At 34.6% G+C, this 16,457-nt stretch overlaps 1 long non-coding RNA gene across 1 annotated transcript; it reads right to left on the bottom strand.

Moving 5' to 3' along the window:
* Window positions 1–1,164: 1,164 nt before the first annotated feature.
* On the bottom strand, window positions 1,165–2,331 carry LOC125676029 (uncharacterized). Its single transcript, XR_008802907.1, has 2 exons — window positions 2,281–2,331; window positions 1,165–1,910 (listed from the first exon to the last, which is right to left on the bottom strand). It is a non-coding gene; the product is annotated as an uncharacterized LOC125676029 (long non-coding RNA).
* Window positions 2,332–16,457: the final 14,126 nt, after the last annotated feature.

Here is a 16,457-nt window from a genome sequence, read left to right as displayed (position 1 = left end):
GGTTTTAGATGACATTAACCGAGACTCGTATTGGTTATGTCCAGTTTTAGATAACGTTAGCCGAGACTCGTGTTGGTTATGTCCAGTTTTAGATAACGTTAGCCGAGACTCGTGTTGGTTATGTCCAGTTTTAGATAACGTTAACCGAGACTCGTATTGGTTATGTCCAGTTTTAGATAACGTTAGCCGAGACTCGTGTTGGTTATGTCCAGTTTTAGATAACGTTAGCCGAGACTCGTGTTGGTTATGTCCAGTTTTAGATGACGTTAGCCGAGACTCGTGTTGGTTATGTCCAGTTTTAGATAACGTTAGCCGAGACTCGTGTTGGTTATGTCCAGTTTTAGATAACGTTAGCCGAGACTCGTGTTGGTTATGTCCAGTTTTAGATAACGTTAGCCGAGACTCGTGTTGGTTATGTCCAGTTTTAGATAACGTTAACCGAGACTCGTATTGGTTATGTCCAGTTTTAGATAACGTTAGCCGAGACTCGTGTTGGTTATGTCCAGTTTTAGATAACGTTAACCCAGACTCGTATTGGTTATGTCCAGTTTTAGATAACGTTAACCCAGACTCGTATTGGTTATGTCCAGTTTTAGATAACGTTAACCCAGACTCGTATTGGTTATGTCCAGTTTGTCAACTCAGGACTCTTTCTTGAACAGTGGACCGATCTATATTTCGGTATACGTAACTCTATCATGGTACGTGTAAATCAACCTTAATTCTGTGAGCTGTCAGTCAGGAGATCTTAATATATCTTCGCCTTGATCGAGTCCAAAGTATCATCAGTTATTGGTTTTGCAAGGGAAATCCCTACCCAAGTCCCAAATTAAACTCCGTATATACTTGGTTAATTGTGTCTGCATTGACTGATTTGCAGTATTTTTAATTTGCCTAAATAAATTCTTGATATTTGCACAAGAAAATCTCATAGGTCCTTTAATATGGACTTTGTAACTGAATTGCAGTTAAGGTATTTTTCCCAACACATTCGATAACTATTGATGCCCCTAGTTAGTGGAAATCTGAACAAGCTTCCTCATTACAAAAATATCAGTAGTACCTGTTCGCTTCATCGTCGGATGCAACATAAATTTCCAGATCAACCATATGTATATAACGAAGTTCTGAGATATGATACGCTCATGTAATTCCTTGGTGAGAGTTTTTGAACATTATTTATCATGTGCATCTTTAAATATTGATATCAATACAAATTGCAATAATATCCATTTCCTCATGTTGTGAACCTTGATGAATAGAGTACTTATATTCTAACAGCTGGGAATTCCTCATGTTGTGAACCTTGATGAATAGAGTACTTATATTCTAACAGCTGGGAATTCCTCATGTTGTGAACCTTGATGAATAGAGTACTTATATTCTAACGGCTGGGAATTCCTCATGTTGTGAACCTTGATGAATAGAGTACTTATATTCTAATAGCTAGGAATTCCTCATGTTGTGAACCTTGATGAATAGAGTACTTATATTCTAACAGCTGGGAATTCCTCATGCTGTGAACCTTGATGAATAGAGTACTTATATTCTAACAGCTGGGAATTCCTCATGTTGTGAACCTTGATGAATAGAGTACTTATATTCTAACAGCTGGGAATTCCTCATGTTGTGAACCTTGATGAATAGAGTACTTATATTTTAACAGCTGGGAATTCCTCATGTTGTGAACCTTGATGAATAGAGTACTTATATTCTAACAGCTGGGAATTCCTCATGTTGTGAACCTTGATGAATAGAGTACTTATATTCTAACAGCTGGGAATTCCTCATGTTGTGAACCTTGATGAATAGAGTACTTATATTCTAACAGCTGGGAATTCCTCATGTTGTGAACCTTGATGAATAGAGTACTTATAGAGTACTTATATTCTAACAGCTGGGAATTCCAACTGAAATGAAAGTAGAATGTACTTATGAAAATAAATTTCGTTTTTGAAAATACATGAGGGTATGAACTGTAACGCTTCACATCGGACTGTTTCGTGAAGCAAGTTTTATTTCTTAAAAATAAAATCATTATCAAACATTTGTGAAGACCTCAATTTAAAACAGACTTAAATGTACCCCCGAGTAATTAATCATTGTCAGCTGTGTTTGAGAAACAGGACCCTCATAGGTACATGCATCTAGTCTTTATTTCCATTCCTAATGCTATTCGAATTATTTGGTTATTTATTCGATTTAAAGTGCACACTAGAATTGGAATCGATTCCATACGAAAAATGGAAACCCCGTTCCCCAAATTAATCACCGATTTACCTGTATGTTTACGTATTCACCAATCTTCCTTGTAACTATTATGGAAACAACACACTAATATGCGCAGTAGACTGATAAAATTTACGTCATATGAAGAGGTATTTCAAATTAACCGACGCCTTAACGCAAAGACGAAGGAGCATATATTGCTGTGAAATTAGTTGTTTCTGTTAGAAAATTAACAACACTTCAAAATAGCTGATTTCAGTATCAGTGGAGTAATTTTTCATTATGCTGCATGTTGACGAATCTGTGTTTGAAGTTTGAACATAACATTAGAACCAATCATATGTATCATTTTCCACATAGCATTAAATTTACATAAAATCAGAACAGTTCCAATTCATAACTCATACATTAGAAAATATAGGATCATGTTAAAAATATTTCTTTTTGGGACTTCTGGTCGATATTCAACAAATATTTATTTTGGTTTTTAACAAGGGTAGATCTAAGTCCATCTGGGTACACTCATCTTCTTATTCAATTTATTAGAAACGTAGTTTTGATCTTGGTACATTGTAACTAAGATAAACAAAATGGGGGAAATCCATCCGATACTAGAGTGTTCAGTTTAAATCTTGGATGTCAAAGAGTAAATAAATTGTATGTTTATGCGTAAAAATAGATTTCGGAATATTGAGGGCTATATAAGACGACACGTTTCTATCGAGTGCTATATGTTTCTTAGCAGGTAGAGAGAAATGAAGAAAGCCAGAGGATTGTTTTTCGTGGTGTTTTATTACACCTTGATAGCATCAAATGAAGGTGTTCCGCCCGGTTATTTTGCATGGCAAGACCCAAAAAGTAACCGCACAGGTCTTTTTTGTCCGATGTCTTGTAAACATAAGAACTGTGATAGTTTAAGTACTTTAGCTGACATTGAGGATGTGACCTCTTATTGTCGGTGTAGGGCTAGTCCATTGTGGACAATCGACGGTGATGCAATAGAAAATGATTTCATAGAGTATACCAATCGATTTGGGCGAGCCTTGGTTATTTCTTTGGAACATATAGCTAATCAGATGCCACAGAATCTCGTGCACATGGATGGATTTCTTCGCCAACTTCCTGAAAACATTTGTTCATTTCAAAACCTTGTCAAGGTGGATTTCACGAACAACAGGTTGTGTGAAATTAGAGGCATCAACTGCTTGACCGATCTTGATACTCTGATTCTGAAAGGAAACCGGATAGAAACTGTTCACAATGACACTTTTGTGGGTATGTCCAATTTACGTGTTCTGGACCTTTCACTTAATGGTGTAACAAGATTAGAACCACAGACGCTGTCCCACTCCACGCTTGGGTTGTATGTAGCTGATTTCAGTCATAACGCTCTTAAAACAATCGATATCACAAACTTAGTAATCAAACAACCGTTCTGTGAAATAAAGTATAATGATAACCACATTGAAGAACTGACCAATAACCTTCCCTTTCATTTTGACTTGGATATCAGTTTCGGAGATGGGGGATTCATGAACTTGCAGAACAATGATTTTAAACAATTTCCTGATTTCACCAAGCTTGGTATTTCCGATTTAACACAGTTGGGGAAAGTATTTAACTTTGGTTTTGATTTCCGAGGGTGCAAGTTTACGTGTGACTGTGTAATGGTACCTTTTCTTGAGTTATCAAAGGAAGTAGTGAAGAAAATCTGGAGGGATTATTTCGATGTAGAATGTTTTCAACCACCCGAACTTGCAAATCAGTCTATTGCAAATCTTACGGTAAATGGACAACTTGATGGGTTCATCTGTAATATTTCAAAATCAGAAAACTGCCCCGGTTCTTGTCATTGCTACAAACAGCCAAGCCAGCATCGTACAGTTGTTAACTGCACCAATCAAAACATGACACAACTACCAAAGAATCTTCCTAACGATAAAGACATTACTTTAATTTTGAAAGGAAATCAAATATCACAGATTCAAAACATGTCCTATTTGGACCGTGTGTCTGTTTTGGATGTGTCAGAAAACAATATATACCATGTTTCGGAATCTGTCGCGAGTACGCTAGTCTCCACAAGTGTTGAAATTAATCTTCATGGAAACCCACTGCATAAATTGCCATCTCATTTTAAAACCGCAGATCCCTGTGCATTTAATCTGGGGATGTTAAACATGACCTGTCAATGCAGTGATGATTGGGTAGGGGACTGGTTAGTGAGTCGGAACAAAAAGGGATGCGAAAAAAACTCTAGCACCACTACAAACATTTACTGTATTGCTCCATCTCATAATGTGCCCGTTTCTCAGTTTAATTTTAAGGATTTAAATTGTTATAATAGCTTTGACTACCGAAGCTTGTCAATCGGAATTGCAATATTACTTCTTCTTCTAAGCCTGTTACTAACAATTCTATACTTTTTCCGTTATGAAATTTTCCTTTTGAGTAAACGCTTGCGTCGAGCTAGAAGTCACAATGGTCAATTTAAATACGATGTCTACATATCGGTCCATGAAAATAACCAGCGGGTTATATTGTGGATACAACAAGTTTTATTGCTGTATCTGAAGTCCAAAGGTTATAACGTATTTTTTCGCCCAATTGATGAAACCATCGGCTCGGTGAAAGAAGAAGTAATCATAGATAATGTTAGAGATTCTAGAAATTTTATCCTCATCCTCTCCTCAGACTATATAGATGAAAACGACGAAAATATGGACACCATCTGGACTCGGATCGAATGGAAACACACCTGGAATTGTTTCAAAGATGAAAGCTATCTGCGAAATCTAATCATAATAAACTATGATCACCTTCGTAAAAGCACATTTCCGATTGGTCCTTTCAAGGCTTATTTACGCCTAGGACTTGCTATCGATTTTTCAAACCGTAAGCATAAACTACTGGAGGAGGTCAGAGAGCGGTTGGGACTACCTAATAAACACTATTCACCAGAACAATTAGGCTTCACGAGCTCAAAACCAAAATTTTCATTCAAACATTATCAGCAACAATTTTATCCAGAGATTACAAATACTGTAGTGAATGCTAAGAAATACGAAGTTGAAGTTGATCGACTTGGATTTGATGCAATGTCTGGGTACAAAGCACCTGCTCTTATACATATTGATATATCTTGATAGTAACAATAATCCATTGACGTCCCAGAATTCTTATCTGAGACCAAAACCTTAAACTGAGAATAAAAACAAGTCAATTTTCATATTGATCTAATCCATGTGATATTTTAAGTCGATAAAATTCATGTTGAGATTAGATTTTGATATGATTCAATATGTCAGTAAAGTATGTGTGCAATTTTAACCAGCCAATGGAATACACAAAATCTCATTTCTGACTCCGTTTATAGTCATGGAACCATAGAGCACCCGGTACTGATGCCATCAACTGTTTTAGAATAAATATCATCATTACATAAATATCATATCATCATTACAATAAATACCATATCATCATTACAATAAATATCATATCATCATTACAATAAATATCATATAATCATTACAATAAATATCATATCATCATTACAATAAATATCATATCATCATTACAATAAATATCCCATCATCTTTACAATAAATATCACATCATCATTACAATAAATATCATATCATCATTACAATAAATATCCCATCATCTTTACAATAAATATTATATCATCATTACAATAAATATCATATAATCATTACAATAAATATCATATCATCATTACAATAAATATCATATCATCATTACATATCATCATTACAATGACTTCTATGAAGGTACTGAAAAATAAAGTAACTGTATTAATTGATTGAATATTGTTTAACGTTCCTCTCGAGAATATTTTACTCACATGGAGATGTCACCATTGCTGGTGAAGGACGGCAAAATTTAGGCTATGCTCGGCGCTTACGGCCTTTGAAAAGGGAGGAATCTTTATTATGTCACACCTGCTGTGACACGGGACCTCGGCTATTACGGTCTCATCCGAAGGTCAGCCCCATTTAGTCGTCTCTTACGACAAGTAATGGGTACTGAGGACCTATTCTATCCAGGTTTTCCACGGGACTAACTGTACAGAACGTGCACCTATATCAACGGTTTTTAAAATTAGTCTACTTTGACGCCGTTGTAAAAATATGTAATGCCGTAGTAATTAATGTTCGTGTAGCACAACACTAATAGCGCTGAGTCATAATATTGCGCTAAGTAGTCCTTTACTTTGTGGGGTAGATAAACATGTTTTAGATTATAATACACGAAAATAGTTCACAGTGTCACAGATTATTTTGTTTATTATTTTGCATTGTGTATATACATCTAGTTTTAAAATTATCTAGGTTTACTATGATTGTGAAGTTTTAAAAAAGGAATAATAAATTTTCTATTGCAATGGGTTTTAATTTTTTTTATCATAATTTATGTGCATGCAGAAGTATATTGGTGATAGTATACTAGGCATTATACCTATTTTCCCTGCTTAGATTTTGATCGCCTGGATTTTTGAATTACCTTCAATTATAAAAAGGAATTTGTCTAAACGGATAGCGTCTTGTAAGGGGTAGATAAGTTTGATTTTATCAGCAATGGGACACGTGGATTCTCATCAATAATGAGGTAATTTAACATTGATTGCATGCACACGAAGAGGTAAGATTTTACACATAAGGTTATAATATATGTCTCCTACATGCAAGATAAAATTACAATGTATGTCAACATGCGACTTATTTATTTTACCCGAGGGTCTCTACAGCCCAATAGCTAAGTACTTCGTTACTAGCTTGAAAATACGGATGTATATTTAATTCCTGGGATACAATTTAGAAATTCATTTCAAAATTAAGGATGATATCTCCCTCATGCATAGCTCTGATCCTTGGACGAATTTGGCTCCAGTTTTTTGGCACTCTAGTTTTCCTTTTAGCTCCTACAAGTTTATTGTTATTTCGAATTTCCAAAATTTCGGCTTGAGCATCACTGAAGAGACATTATTTGTCGAAATGCGCATCTGATGCATCAAAATTGGTACGTTTTAGAAGATGATTATGTTGATATGCAAGTTACCAATCTTTTAAGAAAATATGATATTGATAGTGGTAAATTTAGCAAGTTACCAATCTTTTAAGAAAATATGATATTGATAGTGGTAAATTGACTTACTAACGCTAATATCTGACACCATATACACAAGATGCCACCTAGTATCAGTCTGCGATATAATTATATTTATAAACGTGCATCTTATTTATGTTGACACGCGACTTATTTATGTTGACACGCGACTTATTTATGTTGACATACAACTTATGTATGTCCATAGGCAAGATATTAATGTCAGCATGCGAGATAATTATGTTGACATTCGCCTTATTTATGTCGACATGTGAGGGGTCCGTGTTTGACCAGCTATTTATTTTGTATTACTTATAGGAGTTATGAGATTGATCACTGTTCGTTATCTTCACCTTTCATGTAGACATGCGACTTATTTATGTCAAGTGAAAAGATAAATATAACAAACAGTGATCAATCTCATAACACCTATAAAGAATACAAGATTTGAAGAAGTCAAGGACGGACCCCTGGGCATACCAGAGTTGGGATGTCAACATTAATAAGTTGTTTGTCAACATATCTATCTCGCAAGTTGACATAAATAAATCGCATATCTACATAAATATAGCAGATACTGACATAAACAAGGCGAATGTCAACATAATTATCTCGCATGTTGACACAATAAGTCGCATGTCTGCATAATGGTATAGCATATTGACATAAATAAAATGCAGGTGACACGGTGAATATAACGACGAGATCGATGTCATTACTTCTATAAAGAATACAAAATTAAGAATAGGATAAACATGGATACCTGGACATACCGGAGGTGGGATCAAGTGCCAAGGAAGAGTAAATATCCCCTTGTTAAACGGTCACACCGCCTTGAGGCCATATCTCGGAGTTATCCGTTGTCAAAATCAGTATGCAGAGAACGGCCTTAATTGGTATGATCCAATGACAAGTTGTATCGGTAAATTTGATTGTTATAACGACCATTAAACGTCGTAGATATCTTACTTTAAACGAGACCGTTGAACCCCTGTAATTTCATCTTATTTGTCTGTAGCTTGCCTCGATTTAAAACAAAAAAGACCATACACAGAACAAGCTCTTGCGTATCGAATCAGTTGAGACCTAAACACCATTTGTATGTGTTAATAGAATATTGCTACATGAATATGGAAAATTGACGATGGAGAAGCTGACGTCATCCTGTTCGTCATAAAATTGGTTTATTAGTTTGCCATTGACGTATATCTTCAGTTAAACATCTAAGTGTGAAGCAGATGTGGAAGACTCTGTGGTGTCTTTGATTTCGAGTTCACTGGGATAAATCGAATCGACATATGAATGAAACTAATTATTGTTAATAGATAAAACGTCGTCAATGTATCTGTCACATAAAATATAGTTGCATGTTCATTTTAGTTCAGTTTTCTTTTGTCAAATCAAACGTAGCGTTATCCTATTTGGGAGCTCTTTTAAATTGTAAATACCCCTTTATTAAACCTCAATCTATTGGAGCATAAAACCGCCAGTCCGTGCTCTCAGTAGGAACTGAGCTGTCCAGCGAGAAAGACGCTTTCATCTGAGTACGTAAAGTGTGAGGTTTGTCAAACTACCCCTGCATCGTGGAGAAATGGCATCAGATACAGGTTTCCTAGAGTTTTTCACGATTATTATCGTTTTATTTCTAGTTTTTCCTGGCCGGCTCTGGTGTTCACAAAGGGGGATCATGTACTACATGTATTATATACAATTGTACTAGTATATTTATAGGAACAATATTGTGTATTTTAATTCACATTTGTGTATAAGCACGAATCAATTTATTGAATGATCCATGATCAGACAGTGACAATAGATGACGCTCGGCATCAGGTGTGAATGTCACGGTTCCTCGGAGATGACCTTAAAAACGAACGTCCCGTGTCACAGTAGGTTTGGCACGCTAAAGAACTCTCACAGCTCAAACGGCGTAAGCGCCGACCATAAACCTAAATTTGAAGCCCTTTACCAGTATTGTTGTCTTTTCCATATGAGTGAAGTATTCTTGAATGGGACACTAAAAAATACAAAATGAATCAATCAATCAACGGAAAACCTTATCGTGATTGTATTGTTTATTATTATTATTCCTTTTTTTGTAAATGCGATTACTCAAAACCCCCGATAGATTTTAAGTTTTTGCAAATGGGTTGGTCTTGATATGAAGTTTTTTTTAAAACGCCGTTTTTTGAAAAAATTAACTTCCGGTTTGGAGAAATTGGCTTGAGGTTTAAAATTTCGTCCGCGAGTGTTCTCAGAGATCGTTTGAGGTAGAGAAATGAAATTTGCAGGGATGATAGACCCTGTTTGTAGATGTTAACAGTGATAATGTTTGTCGTGACAACATTTCCTGTCCAAATTAGAGATCTACTTTCGTATTGTTAAATTTAAGATTTTAATATTTCTTTAATCATTTTTTTAAAAATTTTAAAATAAATTTTCTGGGTAAAGTAGAGGTTAAAAAACTAAAACAAAGTTTATAATTCGTTTTAAAATCGCACCACGCGTTTCTGGGTTATTCAATACTTTCTCAGCAGAGTTAGCTCAGTCGGTTTAGCCGTTAAGTGCGATTACTCAAATCCGCCGCGATAAATTTTTATATTTTGAAAAATAAGTTTGTTGTTCTTGATATGATGTATTTATAAAACGCCTGTTTTGAAAAAAAATCACTTCCGGTCCCGATATATTGACTTCTGGTATAACACTTTCTCCACGAGTGTTCTCAGAGCTGGTTTCAGGTAGGGAAATGAAATTTTCAGGGATGATAGACCTATCTCTCTAGATTTTATCATTACTAATGTCTGTCGTCGGTGACACTTCCGGTCTAAATTAAAGATCTATTTTATTTCTGTAGAAATTTATAATTTCTCTCTCTTGATAAATAGAAATTGAAAAACTAAAACCATAATCTTGTTTGTTACCACGCATTTCTGAGTTATTCATAAGTTTCTCTTTGCAGAGTTAGTCGCTAGTCTACGACCAAAATGACCGGGTGACACGAGTTCGTGGGCGAACTTTTCCCCGCAATTTTACTATGCCTTTTTTAATTAGGATTATTTCAACATGTGTAGAATATACGAAATTAAAGTTTAAGATTTGTTTCTACCTGTATGTATACATACAAATGCGTGCAAAATATCGACTTTCATAAGATAAGTGTTTTATTTCTCAGAAACTATTTGAGGTGGAATTTTGAAATGTTTGTTGATAATAAACTACAATTTCTGATATGGATCTGTCATTTTCATCCGTCACTTCCGGTCGTCACAGTAAATGATGAATTATAATGTCTAAAAATTAGATTTTAATTAATGTTTCACCGTTTAAATAAGTAATTGTTTTTGAAATCGGACCACGCATTTCTGAGTTATTTATCAGTTTCTTTTTGTGGAGTTGGCCCAGTCGGTAAACTGCAATAATGTAGCCTTAACCGACTTTTTTTTTTTGGAGAGGGCTCCAACTCCTTAGGATCTCCGTAATGGTGCTAATGCGGGAATGATTCACTCTCGCAACAATTTTGATCATTCTAAACATTTGTTGACTTTCTTTACATAAATAAAATGATATTCTATGTTTCTTAGCCAATATATAAATTTACAACCTACAGCTTACGATTTGTGAGGTTCTATTCTACCGTTTTCTACAATTTCGATATATTCCAATTTCTATATTCATATCTATGCGCCATGTTTGATGTACAGAAGTTTCAAATTCCGATTGTGAAGTTATTTGCAATTGTCAAATAAATGTACATGTAATGTAGTGTTTACATCAATGGATGAGTACGGAGGAGAAAGCGATTTCGTCGGTATTGAAAAGGTTAAAATTTAATATCAAGTTAAAACACGAACAGCAGAGTGTAATTTTTTTCTGCCACCATATGATTTTCCTTTCTTTAATTTGTCGGAATGGGTCGAGTAACTACATTTTCAATTTGTCAATGTTTAGGTTTTTCAGTAGATCCTCCTACGAGATCTTGCGATAACAAACATGGCGAAGGAGACAGAGATTTCTACGAGATCTCGCGATAACAAACATGGCGGAGGAGACGAAGATTTCTACGAGATCTCGCGATAACAAACTTGGCGGAGGAGACGAAGATTGTTGGATGTTGTACATGATATTTAACAAAAAACACCTATGTTAGATACTTTATTTGGTGTAAACAACACTGGAGACAAATACATGAGTTTATTACAGGTTATTCATAAAACTATTTTTCACCATTACGAAGATCCTATGGAATTATAGTCCTTTCCCGAGAACGTTATAATTATAAAAAAAAAACACCAAAAAACAAAAAAAAAAAACACCAAAAAAAACAACAAAAAACAAACAAACAAACAAAAAAACCCAACAAAAAACCCCGAGAGGACTACATTGTTGTAGCTAGTCGCTAGTTTACGACCAAGAGGACCTGAGTTCAAATCCTGTCGTGGGCAAAGTTTTTTTCGCATTTTTTTTTCAATACCCCTTTTAAGTAGAATTATTTCAAAATGTGGAAAATATACCAAAATAAAGTTGGTTTCTACCTGCACATATGCGTACACATACGTGCAGGACGTTGACTTTAATAAATTATGTGCTTTGTTTTTTGATATCTCAAAAACTTTTTTGAGATTAAATTCTGAAACCTGTGTTTCTTCTGACTTCTGATATGGGTAGGTCTATGTCATTTTTATACGTCACTTACTGTCGTCACAAGAAGTAATGGAATATAATTTCTAAAAAGAAGATTTCGATAATTGTTTAACCGGTTTTTGTCGAGGCACCATCTCAGAGGTATTTGAATGGTTCTGGTACAAACAGGAAGCTGTGAACCGGATGTTGTGTAACGGAATACCTTCTCATTACTAGTAATGAACTTCCTGTTTAATTTATTGTTGCAGTGGATAGGTTTCATCTGTTTGACTTTCTTATTCTTTTTATAAAAGATGTAAACATTTGGATGATGAATATAATAATAAATATTTTTTCAAAAGCAACTGTCTTTTTATGTGTGTTAGAGAAACAATATACCACGGAGCTGTCTCTGGGGTCAATACGTGTATATTGCAATATAGAATGTGAACAGTTGTTTTGATTTAAATGTTCTGTTTTATTACAAAACCCCACAAAGTAAATATGAGATATTTAGGTTATCAACATACAGCCACCTGCCAAAAGTTTATCGACAAAAAGTCCGATCTAAATTCTAAATTCACGAATATGGCTTGTTTTTTTTGTAAATTCTATATATAGATAATGGGGATTCCGTATTGATGCCACATATAAGTAGAGAGTATTGTGTCGTCATATGTGACGTCATATGTTGGTATTTGTTTAATGATCGTCTGATACAGGCTTATGAATGTAGCTATGGGAAAGTCTAAAGATGTATCACCGGCTGTAAAACAAACTATCGTCAACACTTACAGGCAATCATTATGAAACTTCTAGGTTATTGAAAACGGACCGGAAAACTGTGTATGCAGTAGTAAACGGTGTGAAATTCGGAGAAGTGCGGAAAATATGCTATTAAAACAATGGGACGTCCCAGAAAATGGGCATTAGATACGAGTGCCAACTATTGCGACTTGTAAAATCTAACCGTACCACTCCATTGAAATACATAAATGGGCAATTTAATCAAGGTAGGCAAGTTTCTGTATCTGAAAAATCAATTAATTGTTATTTGTCAAAAACGTGTATGCAGGAAAGAAATCAGGATTCGGAAAAAAAAAAACCCAGGAAAAAACCCGTGTGGCATGGGCGAGAGGAAAACGACGATGGACTGTTCGCCATAACTGGTCAAAAGTGATCTTTTCCGATGAATGTAAAGTTGTTTTGGGATAAATAATCCAGTTTTCTATTAGGAGAAAGGCAGGAGAAGAATGGTTACCAGTGTGCATCAGCCCCGGCGCACCACCAAAACCTGTCCTGAGTTTAATGTTGTGGGGATGCATTACCTGGAATGGAGATGGCACACTTGCAGTGATTAATGGCTCATTAATGCAAATGTATTGATATCCTTAAAACAAATTATGGTTCTCCGTGCCCGAATTCTACAAGAATACAAACAAACAGAATCCCAGGTATGTTTTGGCCAGCACAGTCACCTGATGCAAATATTATATAAATATTGCATGCAGTTGAGGGTAACATTGAAAATTTTCAACGCCTCGGTTGACAATGGTTTCTCGAGGGGTGAAAATTTCAATGTTACCCTCAACTACATCCAATATTTGTTTTATTATACTGAATGTTATGTTAACTGGAAAGCAGAAAAACTAACGTCTGTTGACATTTCATCAATCACTGTCATGCGATATTTCGTATTTCGATGCAGGTACTCGCGTTTATTACAAACGCTCAAACGACGTCGTCTAGCAAGCTACGGCGAACCGTACGCGCATAAATTTGACGCATGTGATAATTTTTTATAATATCACCCGTTGTCAAGTACTGTTACCCGTTGCTAGATACTATCACCCTGGGACGCGTGTTTTCTGTTCTCAGAGGGTAACAATATGTTTTTTCAAATGCTTCTCGACCAATCAGGTTCGAGTATTTTACATGAAAGTATAATAGCATAAAATGTATTTGGTTTCTGTTGAAAAGTAAACTTAAACGCAGACTTTCTAATATCAATACAGTAAAACTCTGATATAGCGAATTTCTGCGGACAATCTGTAAAAATTCGCTATAAGCGTAATTCGCTATACGTTTATAGCGAATTCATAATTAAAATATAACGAATTCGTTATAAAACTGATTTGTTCTACATGTATATCAGTTGCATAAGAAAGTAGCAATCAATATACTTGAGTTTATATTGTCTCTAAGAGAAATTTAGCCGATGTATTTTCGAGAAGAAATATTGTTGTACAAGATATATACACACTGATTTATATATGATAATTTATCTTTAGGGATTATTAAGTCACACAAGAACATGTCGAAAGAAAAATATGAACAAATTTCGTAATAAGCGATTGTTAAAATTCATGAGTTTAAAATGGAAAAAAAACTCGTTATAAAAGGTGATTTTTACGTTAATTTTTAATTCAAGGGGAATATGAATTTACTTCGTTATATCCGTAAATTCGCTATATCCGTGTTCGTTATAAACACAGATTTTTATATAGAATATATAAAGAATTTGCCGGGGAAATTGATTTCACTTCGCTATAGCCGTAATTTCGCTATATCCGTGTTCACTATATTCGAGTTTTACTGTATAACGTTACTGACTTAGAGACAAATATACATGACATCTGGATTAACATACCCATTACTTACATACCGAACCTCTATCGATCCCTAACTTCCAGGATGTTGAAAATGATTAGACCAAAGGGATGTGTAACCAAATACTGAGGTAAGATTTATTATCTTTGTAATTTTATAGCCACTGAAAATCCGTATTACGTTGACTTTTGGACGTTGACGTCCGCTGTTTTCTACAAACATTTGGAAGTTGGCTGTATGTATTAATCTCAGCAGAAATGCTATCGATTTACGTGAAGTTTATGATAAGAAAGTAGGCAGTGGATGTGGATGTTTAAAAGCCGGAAAAAAATAAAAATAAATTGGTATTCAGAAATGAATGTAGTTGAACAAAACAGTAAACACTTTATAGGTTTAGAGATGTGAAAATAGAAAGGTGGTATCATACTAAATGTTAAAACATGTTAGACAAAGCAATGAAATGTTTTCCCCTTCAAATTATTCATTTTCCCTGAACAAAATACATGTATATTAAGACAATACATCTTTATAAAACGTTTCATTAGAATAACATAATTTTAGTACCTTAAAAAAAAAAAATAATAATAATAATTTTAGTATCTTATTTTCTAAGATTATTTTTCTTATAGATTTGATTTTATGATGATTGATTGATTGATTAATGCTTTCCGCCACACTCAACAATTTTTCAGTTATATGGTGGCGCCCAGTTTTTATTGGTGGAAGAGAGAACCCAGATACAATGTATCTGGGAAGAGACCACCGACCTTCCGAAAGTAAACTGGGAAACTTTCTCACTTACCGGCGCGAGCGGGATTCGAACCCGCGCCGACAGAGGTGAGAGGCCGTGTGATTTTGAGCGCGATGCTCTAACCACTCGGCCACGGAGGCCCCCGATTTTATGATAAACGGCTCAATAATTAGTATGAAATAAGACAGATAGTATTCGATCTAAAGAAAAAGTTATCTATGCAAATAAAATCATTCTAGTTACCAGAGAATTTGAAAAATGCTGACTTTATACGTGACTATTGGTCCCAATAACATCAACTTATTTGTCAGTTGAGCTGCTATGGTTTTACAAAATCATGTATAGAAAAGGCTCTCGCGGATCGAATTAGGTGAGAGACATAAAGTAATAATGGAATATATAATAATAATAATAATAATAAGACCTTTATTTAACCAGGATTACATATTTAGCGATAACGCTAGTTTTCAATATGGTCCTGCATATAACATACATACAGACAGATATTAGTAAAATAAACACAGATTAAAAGAAGTAGAATACATATAAACTTAAGAAATAATTATGAATGTAAGATAAATAGAATACAAAATGAAGCTTAAAAAGTATGGTGATAATCTCTAAGATAATTTCTCTTAAAACACGCAACACTCGTTGAGTTTCTTATGTTTTGATTCAAGGCATTCCACACTGTGCTCCCTGAAATGCTGAAAGATCTTCTATAATATTCTGTTTTTGCCCTGGGTATATACAAAATATTTGAATAAGAATTTCTAGTTTGCCTCTGACTGACTTCTGATACATATTTAAAAACATTTAAATAATCTGGCATTAAACCATGTAAAACTTTATACACTAAAATGACTTTTCTATAGACAAAGTAATCTGATAGAGGCAACCAGTTAAGTTCTGTAAACATGACATTAGATGGTGTTTCAAAATTTCTGATGTTAAGAATTACCCTTGCAGCTCGTTTTTGCAATATAAAAAGCTTATTCACATTTTCAGCATTTCTTGGATTGCTCCATATAGTACAACAATATGTAAAATGTGGAAAAATCATAGTATTAAAAATCTTCAGCAGCGCATCGTTTGACATAAAATATCTTATTCTTCTTAA

The sequence above is a fragment of the Ostrea edulis genome, chromosome 1 (assembly GCF_947568905.1).
Source record: "Ostrea edulis chromosome 1, xbOstEdul1.1, whole genome shotgun sequence".
Lineage (NCBI taxonomy): Eukaryota > Metazoa > Mollusca > Bivalvia > Ostreida > Ostreidae > Ostrea > Ostrea edulis.
Note: the sequence above shows the minus strand (reverse complement) of the source record. Positions and strands in the feature narration are given on the sequence as shown.